This window comes from Euphorbia lathyris, chromosome 3 (genome assembly GCF_963576675.1).
Source record: "Euphorbia lathyris chromosome 3, ddEupLath1.1, whole genome shotgun sequence".
Classification (NCBI taxonomy): domain Eukaryota; kingdom Viridiplantae; phylum Streptophyta; class Magnoliopsida; order Malpighiales; family Euphorbiaceae; genus Euphorbia; species Euphorbia lathyris.
The window spans coordinates 20621999-20634968 of NC_088912.1; the positions used below are offsets into that span (position 1 = coordinate 20621999).

A 12970-nucleotide genomic window follows, 5' to 3' on the forward strand; every position below is an offset into this window, starting at 1 on the left:
AGATCCTATTAGCAAAGAGTTTGGGTGGATGCAATCTTATATAGGAGTGTTGGCACGCACGAGGATATCCATCGCATACAAAGACTAGGGACAAGTGCCAGCTGATGCAAAGGAACAGCTTTGGGAATCTGTTACGGTATACACATATTTGTATGCTGTTCTTTAGATGTTATTTGTATGCTGTTCTTTAGACGTTATTTGTATAATGTTCTTTAGACCGTACTTGTATGCTGTTCTTTAGTCGTTTTGTGCTATCACCGAGTTGAAAGAAAGAAGTCCTGGTATCTGCTGCAACCAAATGGAGGAACTTCAAGTCTTTACTTACGTCCAAGTATATCATGCCCCACAAGGATGATGTTGAAGTCTTGCAAAAGGTTCCTGATGACTACCAGTTCATGAATAAGGACGACTGGCATCAGTTTGTATCCGATCGGCTTACAAATCATCACATGGTTTGCCATTTGATTTACGTATATGCTTTACTCTTAATTTGTTAGTTTATATGTGTCGTGCTAACAAATACACATATATATATATATATGGCTTTATTGTTTAGGAAATCCGCCAAGTGCAGATATCCAAGCGGCAAAAGAACAAGTACAACCATCGGATGTCTCGCAAGGGTACAGAGGAATCCGGTTTGAAATGGTATTGTCGTTCATTGTCTATTTTCAGACTTCAGATTTGTATGATTTTTGATATTATTCATACTATGTGGCAGACCTCAGAGCTATCAAAAGAGGAAGTTGAAAAAATCAGCAAGCACACATATTGGATAAAGGGAAGGCAAGACAAACTGGGAAATTTTAAGGACACTGAAGTAGAGGAGGCGGTTAAAAGAATTGTAAGTAGCATTTATTCAAATACACAATGTGATTGATAAAACGCATATGTATAACTGATTTATATATGTTTATTTCCATAGTTAAAACTGGAAAAGGAGGAGGCTGAAGGTGTGTTTAAAGCCAATGGTAGTAATGATATGCTAACTGAGGTATTAGGGAATCCAGAACACAGTGGCAGGGTTAGAGGAGTGGGTGCTATGAAGCCGGTAGTATTCTTCAAGCTACCGGGGCAGAAGAGGGGAAGAAAGAAGTGAGCTGGGGAGTTGCAAGCATTGCTTGAAACAGAAAGGGCAAAGTGGGTGGAAGAGTCAACAAGGAAACATGATGAAGAATTGAAGAAGATACATGAGATGTATCAAGATGAGTTAAAGAAGTCTGAAGCGAAAATGGTCCAAAAACTAGATCGAATGGAGAAACTTGTGTCCAAGGGGGTTACGACTGAGGAATCCCCAGCAGTTGCACCAACAACTTACAATGGCAAATCAGGAGAAGGTAGTTGTAATCGAGATGATATCAATAGAGAGGAGATATTAGGGAAATATGAAGCTGTGGCGAAGAAGAAGTTGGTATTAGAGGTCTCTAATACCATAGAAGAGGAAGTTGTTGGTGAAGGCGCAGGATATGAGATTCCAACGATCTCAGAGGTAAACAGTTATTATGATTGTCAGCTTGTTGAATTTATCACTTATATATACTTAGTTAATTAGTTGTATTTAAAATTGTTGAATCAGGACAATGAACTTGACATTGAGGTTGCACTATCAGTGGAAGAGAGTGGGAAGATTGTTGCCCATGGCAGATTGATACAATCAGACATTGACCAAGAAGAGCAGACAATCCATGGGAGACCACTAGGAAATGACAATTATAGAGTGGAGATTGTGTCATTTGATGATGGAGCTGCATGTCTGCCATACCCGATAAAAGGTGAAATGGAAGTTGTTAGGGAGGCAATGGGGTCTATTGTAGCATGGCCAAAGGTGCTATGTAGTGTCAAATCTGTTGAGGTAATATTCATTTATTTCGTTCGTTGTATTATGTGTTTCGATTATTTCTTTGGTTGTATAATGCATGTTTAATTATTGCAATCAGGAGGCAAAGAAGGCAGTAAAAGTTTTTACGAAGGCCTTGAAAAAAGTTAACAGTGAGGCTGAGGCGATTGATTTCGTTAAGCTGCCAACAAATTTACCACGCCCATTGCAGAAACTGTGCAACTAGGCGAGAACCAATATGATGGATGGAATCAAATGTATAACCAAAACTTTTGGACCTGAGTTGTTCGGAGCAGAACGAATGCAAGTATTGATGCCTAGCGATTTATAAGCAATGGTCCACTTTCATGAGATGACCGCAGGCAGAATTACATTTTACATGAGGTACATGAATGCAATACACAAATTTATTAATTTGGATATCTATTTCATCAACACTTATACATGTATTTGCCCAGTCATCTATACCATGTATTGAAAAAAGCACGAATGGAAGAAAGGGTGTTATTTGTTGATCCATGTACCACTTTTGCTCTTGGAACTAAGAAAACTCCAACAGACCGCTCGAAGGAGTTGATGGATCGGTTCAAACAGGGTGGTGCTAATTCTATATTCCTTATTCCTTACAACTCAGGGTAACTATGAATCCTTTGTACTGTGTGTTTATCAATTGATTATCTGATATTTATACAGCTAAAATGGCTAATGTTTGCAGATCACATTGGACTCTCACTCTTGTTGACATTGAGAAGAAAAAATCATATTGGTTAAATCCATTGAAAAGGAGATTGCCAAATTCCACAGAATGGACGGATGTTGTGAGCAAGTAAGTTACAAAATGTCTCTAATGTGTACGCATTCAAATAGTTACTCATATACGCACACATGTTGATACACTTGTTGCAGTGCGATGAAGTTCTACTATGCTCAGAAAGACCCAAAGAAGATGACGAAGACCAAGCTGAAGATGACACCGCTTCTAGTGAGTTGTACAGTTACACAAGCAAGTGTATATTGTCTTTTTTGGGGTCTAACCATTATATTCCGTGCCACAGGGGATACCCGAGCAACGAGATGATAAAACATGTGGTTTTTGGATAATGATGTACATGCGGGAGATCGTCATGGATAAGGAATTAAACTTTGTTGCAAATGTACCATAATTCATTACCATAATATTATGTTCAGATATATGCAGTTGTTATCAGTGATATAGAGCAAATTCCTAATAGTAAAGCATTTATGTTTTGTAGTGGATAAACAAGTGTGGATTGAGTTATAGCCATTCGGATTTGGATCATCTCCGCACAGAATGGGCAGATCATGTGCTTTAGTTGAAGTGACAATGGATTGTGTATGTAATCCTGTTTTCGTACAATATGATTATCGGTTTGTGGTACACTTGTTGTTGTGCATATTTTGGGTCTTTTTTGGTGCATATTTTCATACAATGATATCCCACTGGTTCTATGTGTATATATTGTGCACAACTGGTGTACGTATTATGTAAATAATGGATAGTTAAGTTATATATGAAGTTTATAGCTTGGTTGTAATTGGAGTAGTAGTATCATGTAATTTCAATTGCAGTATCTACAGGTGCATTAAAGGGTTACAGGTTATGCGACATAGTTGGGATAAAAAATCTGGCGTCTAATGCATTAATGAATGAGCGCAAAATTAAAAAAATTGTCATATTATGACGCGTGACACGATACCAGGTTAATGAAATACTGTCATGACTAAAACGCTAAGATGACATAAATAAAAAATAGAAATGTCGTCTTACAATTAACGTAGTCAAATTTGATTGACTTTTATGACATTTGATTAAATGAAAAATGTCATGTGAAATCCACGCACAAGACAAAAAATTTAAAGACAACGTCAACTGAAACATCTTTGAACGACAGCAACAAAGAGGAAAACTATCATCGTAACTTATCTACAATGACACAAACAATAATTAAAAATGTCGTATGACAAGAAAAAGGTCTATGGTTTTACATACTACAATGACGGTATATATAAAAAAGCTGTCATTAGAAATTATCCAATACTACGGTTTGAACAAAGTCGAATGTCGTTGTAACATGGAAAAAATGACAGACGCTTAGGAAGCGCGTGTCGTCTTTCGCTTCGAAAGATGACAGAACTCGACCGTCGTCTGATTCCTTATCAGACGGCAGCGAGCCCTGTGACAGATTTATATCGTGCGGAATGACGGTTTTGAACCGTCGTCTGAAGAGGGTTTTGACGTAGTGCAGCCAGCCTATTCCTTTTTTGTTGTGTGCTATAGCTACTGATCAGTGAGGTTTTTGCGCGTATAGACGAAAATATCATACCACGTTGAATCTTTCTTTTTCAGATTAAGGTCCTTGTTCGTGAGGCAACCCTTGGATTGATGTTGAAGGAGACTGCTTAATAATTTAGCTTTATATTATCTTTTGGAGACTTTTGATTATTGAGATTTGACTTGAATAGTTAGGTTCCTTTAAGTTTTATGATGTAATTTCAATGATTTTGATATTCTGTTAATTAATTTTGGAATTTCCATTATTTCAGAATTAAGGCTAGCATAGATTAAAGTTAATTTAATTTATGCGTCGGTCATGGCCTATATATAGGTTGGGTCGTGACACATAAAAGTGCGAGAAACGCTCACTTATTAACCAAAACTACCCTAAAAACCGTATCTAAAGATATGGGTTTTCGACCCCTATCAACTGACGTTGTCTATCTGAACAAGGCCTCCAACTTTAGAGATATTGGGGTAAGTAATTGTACATATCTCCAAAAATTACAGTCTTTGTATTCTGTAGGAGGATAAACATATTATTTAGGAGAATTCTCTTATGGAATTGTGAAACTCCTATGCATTTTGTCGGTGACATATGGGAGGAAACTTCCGGCCATGGCTTACCCACAGAATATTTCATTCCCTAGGATTTTGTAGATGGCCACTATGAACACATTTTGTCTGTAAAGTCGTACATGCTGACATTGTCCATACTAGATTTATGTAGGTTATATCAGACCTAATAAACAAAAAATTTTGAACTTTAAGTTTTTTGAGTTCAATGCTCAATAGTTATTATTAATCGACTAATTTTTTAATATTTTTCTGTTTTTTTTTACAAATCAGACATTTAGAGAAGAAGTATATGGCTTCGCATCATTCTATATCTTACTCAATGCAACCATTGTTCCAATTATCATCAAAAAAATTATAAAATCCATCAAGAAGATATGATAGCCACCACAATAAGAATGTTCTTAGTATGAAACCTAGCTCTCAACTCAAAATTCTTTCATGCATTTACGGACAAGACAATGTTGAGTCGTAGATTAAACTACTCGACATTATACATCCGACCAAAGAAAACCCGATCAATATTTATGGTCTTCATCTAGTCGAGCTACTCGATCGGTATATACCACTCTTGGTTTCCCATTCAAAACTTAAGCCAATTTCCACCACTACTTCTCAAAAAAATAGTTTATGAGTTCACTCAATATGAGAAAAACAACTAGGATTCTGTATCGGTCCATCTTTTCACGTCACTCTCTTCATTTCCATTAATGCACAAAGACGTAATCCATATGGCTCTTGAGAAGAAGACTTCGCTTATAATCCTTCCACTCCACCGCAGATGGTCCGTCCATGGATGTATTGAATCACAAGAAAAAGAGTGGAGGAACGTTAATTGTAATGTTCTTGAGAAAGCACCTTGTTCCGTGGCTATATTTTTCAACCGTGGAAGTCTTCTATGATAAAGATCTAGGCGATCTTTCATGCCCAATATCTCGGTATGTTTGATATTTGTGGGAGGCAATGATGATCGCGAAGCCTTAGTTTTAGCGAACCGAATGCTCAATGAATGACAAATAACTCTTACAATTGTCCATTTTCTACCAAAAGATCACCCAGAAATAGATGAGTCGGAGGACCATAAGTACGACACTGTGTTGTTAGATGATACTACAGATGTGTACTGTGAATGGTCGTGTACACTATAGACCACATGTTGTTGAAAATGGATTGGAGACTATTTTGATGGTTCGTTCAATGGCGAATCAGTTTGATATGTTCATCGTAGGAAGACTATATGGAGTTTTAAGCCCTCAAACAGCCCGGTTATCGCAATGGATTGAGCTTTCAGAATTGGGTATAATTGGTGACCTTTTTTCCTCTAAAAGTACTAAAGTTCAAAAGGAAAAGGTTTGAGCCCTAATATGCATTTTTTAGCCTAGTATGTCTTAGCACCGTCTAACATATTCTTAGGGTTTTGGCTGGTGACATAGTTGTTCCGTTGTTGGAAGTTTTCTTTTTCCGGCTATATTGTGGTGAGGGAAATATCGATGATGGTGAGGAGAATTGACGAAGGAGGAGGAAGTGGAGATAGAAGTCGAGACGGATCAAAACCCTAATGACTATGGTTCTGATTGAAGCTCCTAAGGATATTAGTTTTGACTAAACCTTTGAATCTTAAATCTGTCCAATGCCTTTTTAGACGAGTTGGAAAACAATTTAAGGGTTTGGAAAACAAATAAGGGTTTCACAAACAATTACAACTGTGCATGGGTCGAGTCTGTCGGGCTATTAATAAAGCCTGACGAGCCCAAACCCAGACCAGCCCGCAAGAAATTTAGTCGGGCTCGGGCTCGGGCCTAAGATATCAATTCTAAACCCGCTCGTCCAAACCCATCTGTATATTAAAAAACTAACAGTTTTCAAACAACAATTTGAGATTAAGGAAGCTAATGTCTTCCTAATGCCTTCCTAATATATTGATCAGGATATTGTAACATGAACAACACTAATAAATTGCTCTGATACCAGTAGCAATCTTGGCTAGAGAGGAAAAAGTGTTAAGGAATAAAACAGTACCACTGGTGAAAGTATTGTGGCACAGACATTCTCGGGAGGAAGCAACCTGGGAAAGAGAAGCAGATACGAAACACCAATACCCTCATTTGTTCACTTCTTCGGGTAAGTAAAATTTCGAGGACGAAATTCTCTAAGGTGGGGAGAATTGTCACGTCCGTGCCCTTAAATTTTATTTATATTTAATTTCTCAATAACACTTAACACTTAATGAAATCATTTTCAAAACATGACTAAATTAAAATTTTAATGTTGACAAAACTCATTTGTACACAAAAATAAATATAAAAATAAAAATTAAAGTAAATAAAATTAAAAATAAAAATAAATAAATTAAAAAGAAAAAGAATAAGAATGAGAATGATGAACATAGAATAAAATTAAAAACTATAAATTAAAAACATGAAAACTAATAAATTAATTTTCATAGAATTTATCAACGGATTCAATTGCTTGAATTGGAGCTCCGTCGAAATAAATCTTGCAACGATTACCATTGACCTTAAATCGTTCGCCATTGGATTTTTCTAGCTCCAAAGTTCCGTAATCAAATGTTTTAACAACCAAAAATGGTCCAGCCCATCTAGATTTTAGCTTACCTGGAAATAACTTTAATCTCGAATTAAAAAGTAAGACTTTATCCCCAACATTAAAGTTTTTAATTTTGAGTTTGGCATCATGCCACTTTTTAATTTTTTCCTTATAAATTCTTGCATTTTCGTAGGACAAATAGCGTAATTCATCCAACTCGTTTAAGTCGAACAAACGCTTTTTCCCTGCGCTTTGCAAATCATAATTAAGGGTTCTTATAGCCCAATATGCTTTATGTTCTAATTCGACCGGCAAATGACAAGCTTTACCATAGACTAATCTATAAGGTGTCATTCCGATAGGTGTTTTAAATGCAGTACGGTATGCCCATAATGCATCGTTAAGTTTATGTGCCTAGTCTCTTCTAGAAGACGAAACTGTTTTCTCAAGTATCCATTTGAGTTCTCTATTTGAAATTTCTGCTTGACCATTCGTTTGAGGATGGTACAGCGTAGAGATATGGTGGTGTACTCCGTATTTTTTCATAAGTGACTCAAAACCTCTATTTACGAAATGAGTACCACCGTCGCTTACCATAACTCTAGGAACTCCAAATCGACAGAATATTGAATTTAAAAACTTAACAACTACTTTAGAATCATTTTTCGGGGTTGCAATTGCTTCAACCCACTTTGAAACATAATCTACGGCTACTAATATGTAATTTTTGCCAAAAGAAGTAGGAAAAGGACCCATGAAATCGATCCCCCACACGTCGAAGATTTCAACTTCCAATATGTTCGTAAGAGGCATCTCATCTTTCCTTCCTATATTCCCTGTTCTTTGACATTTATCACAGCGGATAATAAATGAACGGACATCTTTAAATAGAGTAGGCCAAAAGAATCCGCATTCAAGTATTCTAGCTGCTGTTTTGCTTATGCTATTATGACCTCCGTAAGCGCTAGCATGACATTCCAACATTATAGATTCATATTCAAACTCACTAACACATCTCCTAAGAATTCCGTCGCCGCATGTTTTGAACAAGAATGGATCTTCCTAAAAATATTTCTTAGCTTCTGAAAAGAATTTCTCATTTTGCTGAGAAGTCAATCCATCTGGCACGACATATGCAGCTAAGTAATTGGCTATATCCGCATACCATGGAGCTATGACACTTTGTACTTGCATGAGATGTTCATCGGGGAAATCATCTCGAATGCCTGATGTTTCACCGATGGGACCGTTTTCATCCTCAAGTCTTGATAGATGATCAGCGACCAGGTTTTCAACTCCCTTTTTGTCTTTAATCTCAATGTCAAATTCTTACAATAGTAAAACCCATCTAATAAGATGCGGTTTTGCATCTTTCTTAGCAAATAAATATCGTAAGGCTGCATGATCTGTATAGATGATGACTTTAGATCCTAACAAATAAGATCTGAACTTATCACATGCAAAAACTACTGCTAACATTTCTTTTTCGGTTGTGGTGTAATTTAACTGTGCACCGGACAATGTGTGACTCGCATAATATATAACATGAAGTTTCTTATCCTTCCTTTGACCTAATACACATACTACAGCTAAGTCACTCGCATCACACATAATTTCGAAAGGTAGATTCCAATCGGGTTTCGATATTATAGGTGTACTGACTAAAGCTGTTTTCAAAGTATTGAAAGCTTGTAAACAATCCTTATTAAAATCAAAAGTGGAATCCTTCATAAGCAAATTAGTAAGTGGTTTGGAGATTACAGAAAAGTTCTTTATAAACCTTCTGTAAAAACCTGCATGACCTAAAAATGATCTTACTCCCTTAACAGTGGTTGGTGGGGGTAATTTTTCTATAACTGAAGTCTTTGCTCTGTCCACTTCTAAACCTTTTTCAGATATCTTATGACCTAAAACAATTCCTTCGTCTACCATGAAATGACATTTTTCCCAATTTAATACTAAATTTGTCTCCTCACATCTAGACAATACTTTATCTAAGTTCTCTAAACATGCATCGAAAGAATCTCCATAAACTGAAAAATCATCCATGAAAACTTCCATTATATCTTCAATGAAGTCATTAAATATTGCTGTCATACATCGTTGAAATGTTGCTGGTGCATTACATAGACCAAAAGGCATTCTCCTATATGCAAATGTTCCGTAAGGACATGTGAAGGTTGTTTTGTCTTGGTCATCCGGATAAATGTAAATTTGAAAGAATCCGGAATAACCGTCTAGGAAACAATAAAATGCATGACCGGCTATCCTTTCGATCATTTGATCAATGAAAGGTAGAGGAAAATGATCTTTCCTAGTTGATTTGTTTAGGTTCCTATAGTCTATACAAACCCTCCAACCGGTGGTGGTTCGTGTAGGTATCAGTTCACCTTCATCATTTCTTACAACAGTTATGCCTCCCTTTTTAGGTACACAATGGATTGGACTAACCCATTCACTATCCGAGATCAGATAAATGATTCCATTGTCTAAAAGTTTAGTAATCTCATTTTTGACTACTTCTTTCATGTTCGGATTTAAGCGTCTTTGCCTATCCGCTTTAGGTGGCTTATCTTCTTCTAAGTGAATTATATGCATTACGATACTAGGATTAATTCCTTTTAAGTCTGAGATTTGCCATCCCATACTTCCTATCCTATTTCTAACAACTTCTTTCAATTTTTCTTCTTGATCGTTTGTTAATTTGTTAGAAATAATTATAGGTAGAGAATCGCCTTCTCCCAAGAAAGCGTACCTCAAATGACTGGGTAACTCTTTAAGTTCTAATTTAGGAGGTGTTACAATTGAAGGCGGAACTGGTCCATCTTCTCGAATCAAAGGCTCTGGGTCCTTATCATCTAATTTCTCACCTATTATAGGTTCAATTATTTCTTCACCCTGAATAACGTCATTGACACATTCCTCGACTAAATCAAGTTTCATACAAGCGAATTCCTCCATAGGGTATTTCATCGCTTTGTTCACATTAAACTCGATCTTATCTTCTCCTATCCTTAAAACTACCTTCCCTTCCGACACATCTACTAGAGCGCGTCCCGTGTTCATAAACGGTCTACCAAAAATTAAAGGGCAATTTACATCATATGCAAAGTCTAATATAACAAAATCGGTAGGAAAAATAAATTTATCGACTGTGACTAAAACATCTTCAATTATACCATATGTCCTCTTAGTGGTTTGATCCGCTAATTGCAAAACCATATTGGTACGTTTGATATCTTCTTCTAAACCCAACTTGTTAAAAATAGACAATGGCATTAAGTTTATACTTGCTCCTAAATCACAAAGACAACTTGGGAATTCAATATCTCCCAACTTACACGGAATAGTAAAACATCCGGGATCTTTGAGTTTAGTGGGTAAATTACTTGATACTATTGAACTACAGTCTTCAGTTAACGAAATGGATGAAATTCCTTCCCAACTAATTTTCTTTGAAATTAAATCTTTTAAAAACTTACCATAGTTAGGAATTTGTGTGATTGCATCCATAAATGTCAGATTGATGTGCAAATTTTTAAGTTTATCCAAAAACGTTAGAAGTTGTTTGTCATAGTCCTTATTTCGAACTTTGTGCGGAAAAGGTGGCTTGGGTACAAAAGTTTTGGTACTTGTGTCGAATGGTGAACTATTTGTGTTTAAGATATCTTCTTTGGATTTTGATAAATCAGTTCCTGGTAATGTTGCATCTTTGGGCATTTCCGGCCCTTGATAATTTTTCCCTGAACGAAGAGTGATAGCCTTCACCTGCTCTTTCGGATTTTCTTCCGTATGGCTAGGAAGACTTCCCTCTTTTCGAGATGGAATTGATTTAGCAAGTTGACCAATTTGAACCTCTAAATTATGGATGCTAGATGAGTGGTTTTTAATAAGCTGATCGAATTTATTTTCGATCCGTTTAAAACCATCGTCATGATTACTTATTTTTCCACTGATAGCATCTATAAACTTGTCGATTTTAGAAGATAAAGTGCTAATCGTATCTCTTGACTGATTTTGATAATTAGTGGTATGATTTTGATTAGCACTTGCATTATTGTTATTGTTATCTTTCCAGTTAAAGTTAGGATGATTCCTCCATCCAGAATTATAAGTATTAGAATAAGGATTATTAGTTTGGTTTTGCCCTTGGACAAAATTTACCTGTTCGATCTCACTCATATTTTCGTAATCCACATCCGTTTGGATTGGATTACCATTGGTATCGCGTGGTGCCATAAATTTGTCAATTTTGTGCGATAAAGCAGAAAATTGGGCTTGTAGCATCGCGACTGGATCAAGTTCAACTATACCTTTAACTGATGGTGTGGTTGAGGATGATGGTTTTGCCCCCGGCATATGTTCATGTTCCGCGGGCCACATACTGCTGTTGATTGCCATTTCCTCCAAAAGTTCTCTCGCTTGGGCTGATGTTTTCTTCATAAATAGCCCTCCCGACATAGCGTCTAATGAACCCCTAGTTGTAGGATTTAATCCATTGTAATTGGTGGTGTGGGCATAAACGTTGAAGTTCTTTAAAACGTTCCCAAGTTTCATAAAGAGTCTCATTATCATTTTGAGAAAAAGATGTTAACTCCTTTATGACTCTTGCGGTTTTTGCTAAAGGAAAATATTTCGATAAAAATGCTTAGGCTAATTGTTCCCAAGTGGCAAAAGTTGCGGCTGGCATAGAAGTTAACCATTCTTTGGCTCTATCCTTCAAAGTGAAAGGAAAGAGGCGAAGTTTGATTGCTTCTGCAGTCACATCTGGGATTTTAAAAGTGTCACAAATTTCAAGGAAATTTGTTAGATGGGTGTTAGGATTTTCGTTAGGTAACCCGTAAAATGTTACATTATTTTGCAACATATTAAGCAAAGATGGCTTAATTTCAAATTGGTTTGCGGTGATTCTGGGTCTAACGATACTATTGGTCACACCGGCCACACTTGGCCTAGCGTAATCCATAAGTGTTGGTGGGTCTGCCATTTTTTCTGGCTCGATAAATGTTTTTACTGGAGTCTTATTTTTGTTTTTCTTGTTTTTCTTGTTCTTCCTAATGGTTTTCTCAATTTCTGGGTCTATAGGATCTGGTACAATGCCTGAACTTCGAGAACTGCGCATGAACCTGAAATCTTGCACGAACCGAAACTACCTACAAAACAGAATTTTGAAAAATAAATAAATTAGTAAATGAAAATTATTAAATTATAAATGTTAAAATAAGTATGTTTAAACCTAGATTCGAAATAAAACACGAAAAATTTAAAATTTTGTCAAAAATTTTGGCGTTCCCCGGCAACGGCGCCAAAAACTTGTTGAGCGATTTCCGAAAGTGCACGGTATACGCTTGTGTTAATAAAAGATATCGAACCCACAGGGAACGCTTTTTAACTAAAACTTTATTTAATTCAGTTTTAATCACGTGTTTAGGTTTAATGAAAGAAATACGTTTAATTGATGGAATTGGTTTTGGTAAATTAGGATTAGATAGAAGTATTATATCGAGTTTAGAGATCAGTTTTGTCTTGAGGTTTTGATTACAAGACAGATACTTCCGTAATTGGAATAAATAGTAGGTATAAAACTTATTTTCATAAAGCAAAGAAGGCAACTTTAACTTTGTAAAGATTATGGACATGTAATAATATAGCGATTTATTCAATTAAATGGCTTTGAACCGTAGAAATCTCTCTGGATCGGAGCAGATTGCTAC

General features: G+C 36.2%; 1 non-coding gene across 1 annotated transcript; it reads left to right on the top strand.

Annotated features, from left to right (window-relative positions):
• Positions 1–11758: 11758 nt before the first annotated feature.
• On the top strand, positions 11759–11865 carry LOC136225146 (small nucleolar RNA R71). Its single transcript, XR_010686878.1, has one exon. It is a non-coding gene; the product is annotated as a small nucleolar RNA R71 (small nucleolar RNA).
• Positions 11866–12970: the final 1105 nt, after the last annotated feature.